Genomic DNA, 14,623 nt, shown 5'->3' with positions numbered 1-14,623 from the left:
AGTGTTAAAGAGAATTGGTCAGTATAGTGCACACTCTGACTGTGACACTTGGTACTGTGGCGTCCTGTCGGCTCAGCAGGCAGATTCATATACCATGTGCCTGCAACTGATTTACAACCTGAAATGCATGTTGCCTTGAGACACATTGTCCATTTTTCCATCTTTCTTGCATCTAAATACAGATATTTCTAATGAAGTAGAAAACCTTAAGACTACAAGGAAGTAAAAGTAAAGGTTTTTGAAAGACAGCAGCAATGCCAATACTTTTACACTGACACTGCTGACAGTTGGTATTGTGAGCCTTTATGGCCTGTGACCCCATAAAACAAGGCAATGCATACTTGTGATCCCCTGTCACAAGCTGCTTATGCAGAGTGGTGAACATGACCCCATCATGTTTAGAACCACTAAACTAAATTTTAAATCAGAGGTTACAAAAACGGAAGTATTTGCATATTTTGCATTTATATATTCACTGTTTTCAAAAGACTAAAAACAAACTGTGCTAGTCCATCTCAATTCTTTCTGACTTCCCTACCTCATTTGTGACTCTCAGACTGAAGCCCATTTGTTCCTACTAAAGACGTACATTTCAGGTCACAAATACATACTTTCACTTTAAAAAAAGGCTAAATAATTTCCAACTGGGCACTGTAACCTTTAGAAAAACGTTACTCAAACAGGAGGAAATAGTGTATTTGTTGGGGACTATTTTCATTGGCGGATTAATACACATTTGGTGCTCTATTGCAACCCATTCTCATTCCCAGGGAGTCAAATACCGACGTTTTGTCACACCCCTCGGTGTCGTATACAGGTGCACATGGTACCCTTTAGCATCTGTAGGAGATGCCTTCAGAAACTACTTGGTTAGGTAGTAGGAAGTCACGTGACATGACTTGTAACGTAACTTAAAACTTTAAATAACTCAACAATAACTTTTGGTTTCACCTAGGACACGGACCCTGGTCTCCTGGGTGAAAGTCCTGCCTATAGTCCAACCATCCATCCACCCCACCACCTACACTGGTGGACTTTCTCTATGTCGCTCGTTATACTACGTCACCTGACTTCCTTAAGGCTTTCTGGCAGCCCTTTGCGTCCCATACAAACGCTAAAGGGTACCTTGTGCGTCTGTATACAATGCCAAGGGGCGTGACAAAATGTTGGTATTTGACAGCCTGGGAATGAGAACGGGCTCAACGGTCTGTTAAGTGTTTCCGGCAGCAGGACAGTGTATGTGTGATTGACTCAAAATAAACTATAGTACTATGTTTATTGTAATGAAGGAACATGTCACCCAGTGCAATAGTGTGGCTCATTAATGTGTTTTTAATTGTTTTAACTGAGGTCTAAGGCACAGAGGAATATCAGGTATATCAGGTTTTGGCTACACAGGCAATAATTCTTTGTAGGATCTCAGTAGGATCAGTTTTCTTTTTATGGGACTTTTTTGACAGTAGAAAATATAGAAAATCACTAAACTTATCCTAGTAAAAAAGATATCTGTAGAATCCCATGATTTCTGCAGTGTTTAAGGGACAATGTGAGGTCTTCTCAGTTGATAATATGTATGTAGCTGCAGAGTCATTTTGACATTTATTTATGTTTTCATGTTTTTCAGAGTTCCTCATATTTCCGTAAGGTCATAAAACTCTCATCCTTGATCTAATTGTAACGCAGGTGTTTCTCAAAACACCTAACTCAGGCATGCCCAATGGTAATCAATACGTTTACACAGAAATGAGTACAAGAGTCGAATAAGCTTTTAGTCTTGTTTGATCAATATTACAAGCAACCAACAGGAAAGAGGTCAGAGGTCAGAGCTGCAGCTGCCTGACAGGGTTTGAAGTTACCTCTGAAGTTATCAGCCTGCAGTCCTTACTCTAACTGTGACTCTGCAGGAGGCTCTGCTTTGTCTTGCATAGTCTGAATGCAATTCAGGCCATTTTTTCACCTCAGTTGGACAAAATTATTTATTCATGATCCTAGTTCACTCTTTGTCTTGCATAGCAGTAGAAGAAGTAGACCTAATTTTAACTCACACAGATGAACTCTTAAAGGTCGATATGCTTTGATGTATGACGTATCACTAAATAAATAATTTTTTCACTTCATGACACATGATTGCCTGAACTTGGGATAAGTTTGGCATATATTTTTCATTTTCATAAATTTTTAACTCATTTGAGAATTCACTATAACAAAACAAGGTGAGTGATGCTGCTGTAAATTGGTGCTAATCAAGAGGAATTCCTCATATGTTTCCTAAAATTGAATTGAATTGAATTCCCCTGTGTGTTTCCTAAAACAAATCTCAACATAACGACCATGATTTAAAAGTAACCAAGCTTTCCGTTGTCATTCCTCACCAGAGCAGCTCGGGTGCAGTCCGTTAAATATTGAGCAGCAGCAGGTACGGAATATGGAGCGCTGCTCTGCTCCTAGAAAATGTCTCCGCTCACCAGGTCCCGGGCCTGTCACACACAAAGGAAATCAATAGTAGCCAAGGCTGGGGGGGGAAGAGGATGCACATGTCTTCACCATTTGAGAGATAAGGTGGAAAGCATAAGCTTTGACAGATGAGTTGTCAGAGGCTGTTTCATGTGATGAGAGTCCCTTCAAGAATGTTTATGAAGGATATTTACTTAACAAGGTCAGGACAGAGCTTGAAAAATACCAATACCATCTGATAACATATCTCTTGTTCATAGCAACTTGGGATAAAAACGTGACAATCAGCTTGCCTGGCTCCAGTAACCTTTGCCCCCTGAGAAAGGTCAACATGGGAGATCAAAGGTGGTCCATCTGCATGGCTAGCTGAATCAGCTTGCATGTGTTAGACACAGCGGGACATACAATGAGCCATCTGTGGAATGGATCAACACCACCATTGATTATGACTGCAACACGTGGAAGTCACACACACATGCAAATTAACTCTCAAAAGCACATGAATAGAATAAAATGTGGGTATGCAAATGCACTCGAGGCATAGTCACCACACACACCAGGTGAGGTTACATACCGAAGGCAGTGAGTTAGTATGGATTTGAATAGCGATGATGCGGCCAGAGGGCGTCGCCCGCAATGGACAGACGAAGAAAAACTTATTTGTTAACAACAAACATAACAGGCTTAAAGGGGCAATACTAAAAATATATAAGATTTGGCCAGAATTTTAGTTTAAAACATTTAAATAATGAACTAACCTTATCAACAGAATGTGAAGAAGTAACAGTTCTGATGTCATGTCAAAGACGTCTATGTATTGTGTTGCAGAGATATCTACTGAAATTACCATGCTAACTTGCTAGCCCCGGCCTGTCCTGTGTTGTAATACCACTTCGAGGGGCGATAGTCTGATAGTATAGCTCAGGTAGTTCCAGCTGGGAGATGTGTGCGAGCGGCGAGTTCACGATGTTACACAAGCTCTCTTAGCTTTTTTAGTCTAATACATAAACAAAATAAACTCACAAAATATCAATAAAGGAAATATTCTTACATCTATTTTCCTTATCAAACAGAAAAATACAACTGTACACCTTCTGAATTCACGTTTCTCTCTTTCACAGCACTATTAAGAGGTTCATTGCCTTGTTAACTCATTGTAAAACACACTTAATTCAAACTTGACAGAAACAACATAAAACTCATCAAAACCATCTTGGTTAGTCTTTAAACTGTTCCAACAATCACCAACTCTGGTTTGGTCGAAATAAAGTTAGATGTGAAAAATATTCTGGCTCTAAACGCTGTCGCTGCCTCTGATGCCTGACCCCCCTCTTGCTCCTCTCCCACTTGACACCTCTCCCGTTCCCGCCTGAACGCACCATGCTCGGTTCTGGTGCTCAGTCAGCTAATAGGACTGCTAGGTTTGCTGCACGGCTAATTGAACTAACCAGCTAATGGCAGTTAGCAGCAATTATGACTTGATATGTGATATACTGCCCCCTATTTTTTTGGAGAATGAATTTGTCAGATGGAGAGTAGTCTCAATTCTTACATATTGCCCCTTTAAGAAATAGAGACATATTATCTTCTGCTTTGTCTTATTTATTTAATATCATAATAATAAAGTTATCACAATGATATACTGAAAGTTAAAAATGCTGAGCTGCACCTTTATTAAATCTAAGAAATACACCCATCAAATGATGCCCAGAAATGAGAGACAGTAAAAGCACTTCCTGAGTGGCTCAGCTGCCCTGGCTTGCCTTTTTGTTTCCGGTTCCTCATTTTGGTTTGTAAACCTCCTTTTTATCCTGCTCTTTCCATAAAAATGCTTGAGGAATGCAAATCATCCACCACCCACATTTTGTTTTTCTTAAAGAAGGTCAGTTACAGTAAAAAGCCAAAGGCGTTCCTCTGATTTTATCTGCATTTATGCCCTTTAATTCTCAAAAAGCACTTGAAGAAGATCTGTCATTAGGCATTTTGCTAATACATTTAACAGGAATAAAAGTTTGGAGTGAAATCTACATTTTTAGCCGGCCAGGAAGGACTGAGTCGCTGTTTCTGCAGGGCAACAAGCTACTGTACATGCAGTCCTACTTACACTGGTAGCGTGGTATGATAATGTACAGACTGGATATAAAGCCCCACTGTTCTACACAGATGAATAGTCATGATTCATAGTGAAGGATGAAGTTAGTCTTGCTCTGGATGGACATTTTCATGGTCTAGTCAGTTTCACTGCTTTACTGAAAGTCTCTTAACTTTGTCGACTTTATGATGTTTCTTATCATGATTTTAACTTTGTAGAGGGTTTGGTCATTTTAGTAATTTCTGAAGTGGGGTGAAACATGGCTGTTTCTTATTTACTGAGATACATTAAGACATTTCCAGTCTAAGTCACAAAGAATTAATTGAATATACCTAAATCAAAAATGGTTAAATAATTAAGGTCAGTCAGCCAAACAGCGTGATGTTTCTTGAATTTTCTGTTCTGATGAATTTTGAGTTTCTGTGGGTGGTGCTGTTCTCTTTGTCTTTGATAACTGTCTGCTTCCTCTAACATTTATTCGAAACAGTTTGAAACACCACATCACTTTCCAGGAAAGTAGAATCAGTATTATGTTTTGATGTTGAAGAAGAAAATGGGCCTTTATTTGTGAGAGGTTTTGACTTTAAAATGGGAACACACAAAACAAAATGTTAATATTTAACCACCATTATATAATGCTGTATTTGATGGCACACCAAAACCTGAGATTCCAGTCTTTCTAACAAGTACAATAAAATGGCCCCTTTAAGCATATATGTGTATAATTTTTATATTATAGCACCTTATGTAATTATTCCAATTATTCCGTTGTCAGTCAAGAGGTCTGTCACATTTGCTGTGTTAAATCTGTATAATTTAAAGTTACTGATGCTGATAAGCAGCAAAACAACCCTTTATCACAGGCAGCATGGATTAGGGCTGCACTACTAATCGCAATATTATCTAAATCGCAGTATGGCCAAGTGTAATATCCAAATCGCAGAAGCTGCAGTTTTTTTGATAGAGGTAAAATGCGTGACAAAACAGCATTATAATGAAGTACTGTAGTGCTGCAGAGATGTCTTGGCCTACAAATCTTGTTCTCCAGATGTAAGAAAACATGTTTGTTTGGTACAGACTCCAACAAATGTCACATCATCATGATTTTGATAGTTTTTTTTAGTGAAAATCAAAAATTGTGATGCAAAAATGATCATTCCCACTAATCGTTGATACATTGCTACACAAATAATTTACTGTATACATACAAATGTGCATATCCGTTTTCTGTGTACTACAGTTGGTATTGTACAGTATTGCCTTTTCCCAGTAAACTTTGACCTACTGTTAAATTCTGAATCTAAAAAGCTCAGTGTGATACACAAAAGCATTCAGCTAGACAAGACTGACATTCTTGTATAGTACGGTAAGCAGTCAGTGTCAGCAAAAAAGTAGAACAAAACAGAGATTTGTATATAAGAAATATTTCCAGGGTTGACTGCCATGGTGAAGAAACATTTTGACCAGTGCGGCTCACACGATGACGACTTTCGGTTGCATTGGCCACTTTACTGACACAGTAACTAGGTTTTGAAGCATGAATGAAATGTTTTGAGTGAGTTACTACCTTTTGCAGACATGCAATAGAGTTATGATGTCCCAGTTTAGAGAAAAACTGTAAGTGGGTTTTCTGGAAAATTAGAATGAAAACCGGTTCATTTATGGGAAAAATCCTGGAAACCAAAACTGAGAGGCACCACTGCAGTGTGTTTGTTTTGTTTATTTTGCTGCTCATTTGATTACACCAGCAGTAAACACATGTCCAAATGCCTCTAGTCAGGTGTTCATGACTCTGAAGGCGACCACTTCTGACAGGCCAGTGCCAAGTGGTGCTGCAGTTATTTTTTTCCATGCATCAATGATGAATTCCCTTCAAAAGCTGTGAGTCAACAGTTCAACACCTAGTCTGTCCTTTGGCCACCACACCTACTGATAATATGGATACGTGTTTACAGGTCGTATGTGAAACATCCACAGTTAAACATGTACACACACTCACTTCCCAATTACCACCACCACCACTCACACACATCTACACACACACACATGCCTCACAGCCACCACGAAAGTTTTCTTAAAAGAGCGGCTGTCATTTGCAAGTCAAATGAATAATAAATGGGAAGTACCATTGCAATGTACAGCACTTTGTGTGTTCGTGTGTTTATATGTGTGTGTGTATGTTTACATTGGTCAAGCAGTTTAAAGTCTGATAGAGATGAAGTTTGATTTTCTGCTGCTCTTTGTTTTAATTATAGTTTTTCATGAAGCGGTAGTGACACAAACATGAACCAAGTAATATGATTTCATGTGACAGAGCATTTCTTTTCCTGTATGGTTCTGACCACCATTATATTGAACTGCTGTCTCATCTTATCATATATACTGTATTCTTTTCTTTTTTCAATTATGTCAACAATTTGTTTTGCTTTCATCATAGTTTACTATGTTGTAATGTGTTTTTTCTTAAAAAATGACTACACTTTGTAAACCTTAATTTGACAACGATGCATTAACTTATGGTCATGCCAATAAAGCAAATTTGAAAAAAAATAGATAGATAGATAGATAGATAGATAGATAGATAGATAGATAGATAGATAGATAGATAGATAGATAGATAGATAGATAGATAGATAGATACTCAGTTAGTGTAGTATAGTATCTTCAGTACTGGTTGACTGCTCAGTGACGACACCTTGTGGCTGTGACTGTTTACTAGAGATGAACTGAGTGGAGTCATGAGCATAGTGTGACACAGATGGTGCACTAGAGCCACTGGTTAGAAAACACTTGGCAGGTCATCACAAAATATCCTCAGGCAAGTAACAAAAAAACAACAACAACAAAACGCCTCAAAGCAGATTTCTCAGAAGACAATAACCTGACAGGCAGGTTGGGAAAGGTTAGGAAGGAATTTCATTTAAAACGGTAAAAATGTTCCTAAGAAGTTGTTCATTGTTTTACATGAAGAGCAGTTAACAAATGACACACATACTGCCACTCCTCTCTCAGGCTACCTGTGCATCTAAAAAGACATGAACTGACTTGAACTGTATATGCAGCATGTGGTAATTCTGTAAAGGAATTTGACTTTACAACAGACAAAGCTTCTGACATTACAAGTTTTCTCCTGTAGATTAACTCTAAAATTAAAGTGCATCACTATTCAGAAAAAACTACTTTCTTGGCTAAATTTGTATATGCCTTCTGCTTTAGAAACAATATTACATCACATTCAGTTGAATTATTCTGTACAAATTCCCATAAATAAAAAAAAAGTCAATTATACCAACCATGAACATTTTCCAGACCTTTTAAGACTTCTGCATTAAAACTGATACTGATAAGCATTGAACACAGTGGAATAACACTGGCAGCAGTCACAATGTGGAAACACATTATTTTCTACACGATTACTGCTCGGGTTTCAATACTGGCATCCAAAGTCTATTAAGAGAGATTAAAGGTCCAGTATGTAACATTAAGGAGGAGCTATTGGCAGAAATGGAATACAATATTTATATGTTTTCATTAATGTATAATCACCTGAAAATAATAATCATTGTGTTTTCATTACCTTAGAATGAGTTGTTTTTATCTACAGAGGCAGTGGGTCCCCTTCCACAGAGGCCGCCATGTTGCGCCACCATGTTTCCACAGCAGCACAGAACGGACAAACCAAACACTGGCTCTAGATAGGGCCGTTCGCATTTTTTGCGTGTTTTGCGGCCACCAAAGTTTCTCCTACACACTTAGACCGGGAGGGTGATGCGAGGGGTATTCAAATGGTTGCAAACTGCTAGATGCCACTAAATCCAACACACTGGACCTTTAAAAGATGGTATTCTTTACAAACTGACATGAACAGAAATATTACTGAAATATCTGATCTAAATTACAGATGAAAAAAGCCATGGATTTAAAGGTGCAATAAATTGGCAAAATATCACATCTACTTTCTTCCTATCAGCAGACAGTAAGACGTCACAGATTTGTTTAAACTGTTTCCAGCTACTTTCACATTAACGGAGATGATTTTGAAAACACTGTTTACCTGTTTAAAGTTTTCCATTCACAACTGCATTTTAAGATAATTTTCTAAAACACAATGAATTTCTGACGTAAAGAAAATGTTTTCAATCTCTTTTGTTTTATGTGGAGGACACCTAAGCGTGCAGCTTTCTGCTGTTTTTGAAATGTTGTTTAGAGATATAAGTTTTGTTAAAAGCTTCAGTTAATCCATTCACATCTCAAAGTAAGTAAGTTAGTAACATTTTCACTTAAGAGATAATTTTCAAAAAGTTGAGTTAGCATTAGTAAATAGAGGCTTAATGTGGATGCAAGAATGGATGAATAAATGACATGATTTTAAATTTATGGCTTCAAACATTGCATTTTACTGATGCCACATGGTGCATTTTCTCCTTAAAGTTGCCCTTGAGTGATTTAGTATTGCACATAACGTTGGGGGTCTCACAAGAGACACGTTTAAAGAAAGAATGCAAAATCGAAGCAGCCGAGGCCGAGATGTGCTGATTTTTAGTCACTAGAATGGGTCCAAAAACACGAGATCCTATCTTCTGCCATCACTATACATATAGTTGCACAGATATCTCAACTTTTTCTGATTTGTTATCACTGTCATTGAATTTGTTGTCCAGTGCTGTTTTCACAGTTTCACAATTGATTCCACTAAAAACTTCAAAGGCGATCTGCTGTCTTCAACCTTCATTGGAAATGTGTTTAGCTCGCTGCATAGTGCAACAGGCTTGATATGTTGTGACAGGTTACCAGTAGATGGCAGTATTTGTTTTGTAATATGTGGGACCCAATAACAAGGATTTCTGTTTTATTTGAGTTGAGCTGAAGAAAATTTATTGACATCCAATTTTTTATGTCAGACAGGCAGTCCTGCAGAGAACTGGTGATTGACAGGGAGGTACAACTGTGTGTCATCCGCATAACAATGAAAAGAAACACCATGTCTGCGGATGACATCTCCCAAGGGGAGCATATATAAGGAGAACAGTATTGGTCCCAGAATTGAACCTTAAGGCACACCATAGTTGATATGGGAAAAGGATGACGATGATGAAGTGAATATATGATGATTAAATTAATTGTCATCAGTGAAAGATCAACATTAAGATCTCATAGGAAGTACAACACAGTAATTAATATTGTAAACATAAACCTTAAGTCCACAAGAGTAAAAGTAAAAAGAGTAAAATACATAACATCAACAGTTAGCCCAACAGTAAATCAACAGTTACTTAGCTCCAAACAGCTAGTTTAGTGGCTAGCATGGTTAGCAGTAAAGTGATCATAGAAAAGCTAAATTCTACCAAATCAACAATAACATAACAGCTGTTAAAAAAAGAGTACCTACAGATAACATTAACCCTTTAATCTAAAGGTAACTTAACTATAAACAGTACAACATCACAGAAAGTGTTGGGTCCTGCACAAGCGCACATTCAGTTTGAATGGTGTTCTTTCAATCAGTCTGCCTCCCTCTGCACACTGACCATATGGACCTACAGTACTTGTCCCATTTGTTCATGTCCAGTGTTGGTTGGACACTTTGACACCCACACCCACCTCTCACCCCACTCTAAACCTCCTGATGGCCCTGCTGGCCTCTCAGACTCCAATAAGACACCATAATCCCCTTCAAGCCTGGCAATTAAAAAAAACAAGTCGCTCAGGATTTAGAATACAATGAAGAGATTAAAAGATGGAAGCACACTATTATCAACAGCAGGGGATATTATAGCTTGGCAGGTCAAAGGTCATAGGAAGGAGTTAAACTTATGACACTGGGAGGATGGGGAGCAACTAGATAACAAAGTGAAGATGTAAGGATGTATTTCTGGCATTGAGTTCATCATATTTTGTGGTTTTAGGTCTGTGTGTTATATATATATAAACCTGCCTCAGCCCTTAAGGTCATATATGGCTGAGTTAAGTATCATCAGTAACTATTAGGATGTACTACATTAAATCATCATACACTCAATGGTTATTAAAAGATCACAGCCATATGTTTTTTCACTTGTAATGCGCTGAATGTACATTTTACTTAAACATCACAAATTAAATTTAAGTTTTTGATATTTTCATTTGTCCATACTATTTCCGTTAATGTTGAAGTGTATTCTACTGTAGCAGAGCAGCAGTTAAATACCCTTAACATATATCTGACTTTTAAATCTAGTTTGCGAAGGCAGCATATGCATTTTGCTCCAGGCAAAACTTTGAGTCACTGTGGGTGGTGATGACCCATTTATCAACTGTAGGCACTTTTATGAGCTGGTGGAATCAAGTTGGAATGACATGAGCTTGAATGTATACTACTTTTCTTTCCCAGTTATTTTCACAGACACTGTTACTATGGCTGCTGGTAAATTCAGCTGAAAGTAATGACACCAATTAAAATAATTTAACTCAGAAAGAATTGACACAACAGTTTGTTGCTGCACAAATGAGGATTAATAGCAGCAGCAAAACTTGTACTTATTCAGTCTATGAGTGTGTGTCTATTTGTATAGGAGTATAATGACACCAAATTACTTTCAATTGCTTTTGTAATAGAGAACCAAAGTCAATAGACCAGAAAGTTAATTTGACAATTTTTCAATTAAAATTTTAATTTATATACTGAATCATCTGTTGAAAACAACATTAGGCTTTGTTTGTAGTCCCACTCATCAAAATCCACTCATTAAAATTTGATTCTGGGAACTACAGCAGGCCTTTTCCTTGAGTTCTGTACTTTAAACTCCTTATTGGGAGATTCATGTTTTATTTTTAATCTTCTTCCAAATATATTAGTAAGTATTAATTGTTCTAATGTCGCTCTAGGAACTGTTGGAGAAAAATGTTCTTATTCACAACGTGAGTAATCAAATAGTTAACACATCCTCAATCATTTGTGATTACCTATTCCATAAGGAACACTTTTATTAAGTTATCAAGTAGCAAGACAAAGAGTCTGCAGCTATGCTAGCAGCTCTGTGAGGATGTACTTAAGCACAGCAGCGTTTTGAGCTAAATGCTAACACCAGCATGCTAACATGCTCACAATGACAATGCTAACATTCTGATGTTTAACAGGTGTAATGGTTACCATTTGTTCACCATCTTTGTTTAGCCTGTTAGCATGCTAACTAATTAGCTGAGAATGACATTAGTTTTGCAGTTATTTGGTCATAAACCAAATTATCAGACAAATGGAAATGTGTCCTGATGGTCCTGATCCAAAAGTTTCTGAGATATTTCAGTCTGGAACAAAGTGGTGGACTGACTGACATTGCCTCTTTAGAGTCATGCACATTTAAGTAGCATTATTTCTGTTTCATGTCATATTTATTGAATACTAATACGTTTTTTGGCTGTTCAGTCCTGTAACTTATGATGGGCATTATTTCTTATTTTGGGCATTTTATAAGCTAATAATTTAATCAGTGAAAATGTAACTGATTAATTATCAATACAAGTATTAGTAGTTACAGCCAGAGCAGTCACATGACACAACCTCCAGTCTTGAATTTGATGACTTCAGACTTGACTTGACAAAAACATAAAAGATTTTTTTTTTTGATATGCTACTGAATGAATGATTGTAAGGTCATGACAGTGTTTATTTTAGGTTTCTGGGGCAGAGATGGGTTACAGTGAGATGACCTCATCCTAATCAGTGATCTGGTGCCACCTCTAGCTGCAGCCCTACAGTTTGTGCTTCATATAAATGCAATTGCTGAGTTTTTTGGAATCTGTGCTTCCAGGAAAAGAGAAGATTAGTTACTGTTTCTACTGTCAGTTAAGTTTCACCTTTTGACCTTTAACAGTGAGTTGACCTGACCCTCTTAAACCGACCTCTTACTGGAGGCAAAACATAATAAAGACATATTGAGTGCGAACAGGTAGTGACAGGTGGTTGCAGACACACATATACACACCAACACACACAAATATATGTATTGTGTGTCCTATTGTACAATTACTGCATTTTGAGATTCATTTGTTCACATTTGAGGTGTAGTCAATTTGCAAATAAAGACACAAAGACTATTTTTGCATGAGACAGCACACAAATAAACAAATGCACACACATATTTTCTTGATGCAAATTATTTTCTGGGAACAAGATATTTTTGCCGAGCAAAGTGATTCTGCTGAGTGATCGAGATAAACATCTGACCATGAGCATGAAGCTACAGTCGAAGTTAATCACTGCAATTTCTCCACTAAAAACATTTCTCCTTTTCCTCACAAATGGCTACTCAGGCACCACAACCTCCTGCATTACGTCAAGTAGTTGCTTCAATAAAATACCAGAAATCCAAAGAGGAAACACTTCTAATGGATTTTGGATTTGCTTTGTTATTGTTTTGCTCTGACTCTGAACTTATCGCATTCCTGTGAAAATATACACATTCAGTTATATGTGGGCGTGTAAGCACACTTTGTTGCTTCGACGCTTAGTAAAATGTATCCAGATTCACTGTCTCTCACAAACACACACACTTGATGTGACCCAAACTGTCTGAAGAGAGCTAATCCTTTAGGCCAAGTGCTTGAATAGGGGATATTTCTATTGTTTTCTTCTGTCGTTGCAGCAGTTTTACACAATGAATCAGAACTATGTCTCATTCAGGATTACAGCAAAAAAAATCTGACCTCACCAGGAATGTTGTTTCACCGTCTCTGCATTTATTTTTCCCCATTTTCAGTGTAATTGGCATCATTCCTTGTGTTGTAAGGGTTTTAAGACTCCAAGGCCCTGAACTTTGTACTCTTTGTTTTTTGTAGCTTGTGAATTTGGTGATTAGGAAATTTAAACATATTCTAATGTAGCTCTCATTATAAATTACCCAGGATGCGATTGTCGGTGAAATGCATGAAATGTAAAAGCAAAATGTGTTTTTGAGGATCCATGTTCAGTTCTGTCTGTTTTTTTTTTTTTACTCTAAGTAAGTAAATAAGTCAGTAAGGAAACTATTTTTATAGTATCTTTCATAACCAGAATTACAAGGGAATGGTCAAACATTCAGAAATTAAACACAATATAAAATGAACAACCTAAAATCATTGGAGTAATAAGTTAGAAAAATGCCAGCCAGTACATGTTTTTAAAATCTTTTTCAAATGTTGCGCAGATTTGATACTGGGGGGGGGGGGGTTGTTCCACAGTGTGGCAGCTAAAACACTAAAAGCACCACCCCACTTTGTCCCACGACTGGACAGTGAAACTTTTAACAACAATGTTCTTTGTGCCATTAAATGCCCGTAATTATGAACATATTGACCATATTAATGTAAATTCCTGCACTTGTCTACATTCAGCAGATCTTCTCCTATCTTCTTTGTGTCATCTTAAAACCTAAAATGACTCCATTAAAATGATAGATGCCATTGTCCAGTGAAGCACCAGTTAAAAGGGGAATTCTTGTCATTTTCCTGGTAATGCCGACATAATGTAATTGTGTTAAGTGTCTGAACCTGTCTTTGTCTGTGAAGGCAACTGGAGGGAATAAATGTTACACAAGCAGGTGTATCAGAAATGATTCACATCTGATGGCACAATCATAACTTCTCATCCATCTAACTGGCCTGTTGACGTCGGAGTAATCACTGTTAGTTGCAACTCCATTGGGAGAATTACTTTGGTGGTCTTACATTCCTCTGTGGGTTTCTGTTAGTTAATATACATACGTGTTATATAATCGTAATATCATATGGACAGAGAGTGTAAAAAGAAGTTGCTAAGCGTCAAAATATTTTCATGTCTGTGTTGCAACAGTCTTTGGAGGCCGTTTCCTCCCTCCCACACAGGCAGACAGTCTGTATATCACTGTAAATCTTTTTAATTAACTCACATACAGTATTATATAATCTCAGGATATTGTGTAATAACTGAACTATATATCTCCCAATAGGCTACCTCTGAAGGAATTCATGAGGTAGTGAAAAAATTGACATGCATACCTCAAGAGAAAAAACCCACCCAGTGATCTCCAAAAATACACCAGACCTTAACTTAGAGCTTGTTCTGTAAATCGCATATATTTGGAA

This window comes from Siniperca chuatsi, linkage group LG6 (assembly GCF_020085105.1).
Source record: "Siniperca chuatsi isolate FFG_IHB_CAS linkage group LG6, ASM2008510v1, whole genome shotgun sequence".
NCBI classification, from domain to species: domain Eukaryota; kingdom Metazoa; phylum Chordata; class Actinopteri; order Centrarchiformes; family Sinipercidae; genus Siniperca; species Siniperca chuatsi.
Note: the sequence above shows the minus strand (reverse complement) of the source record.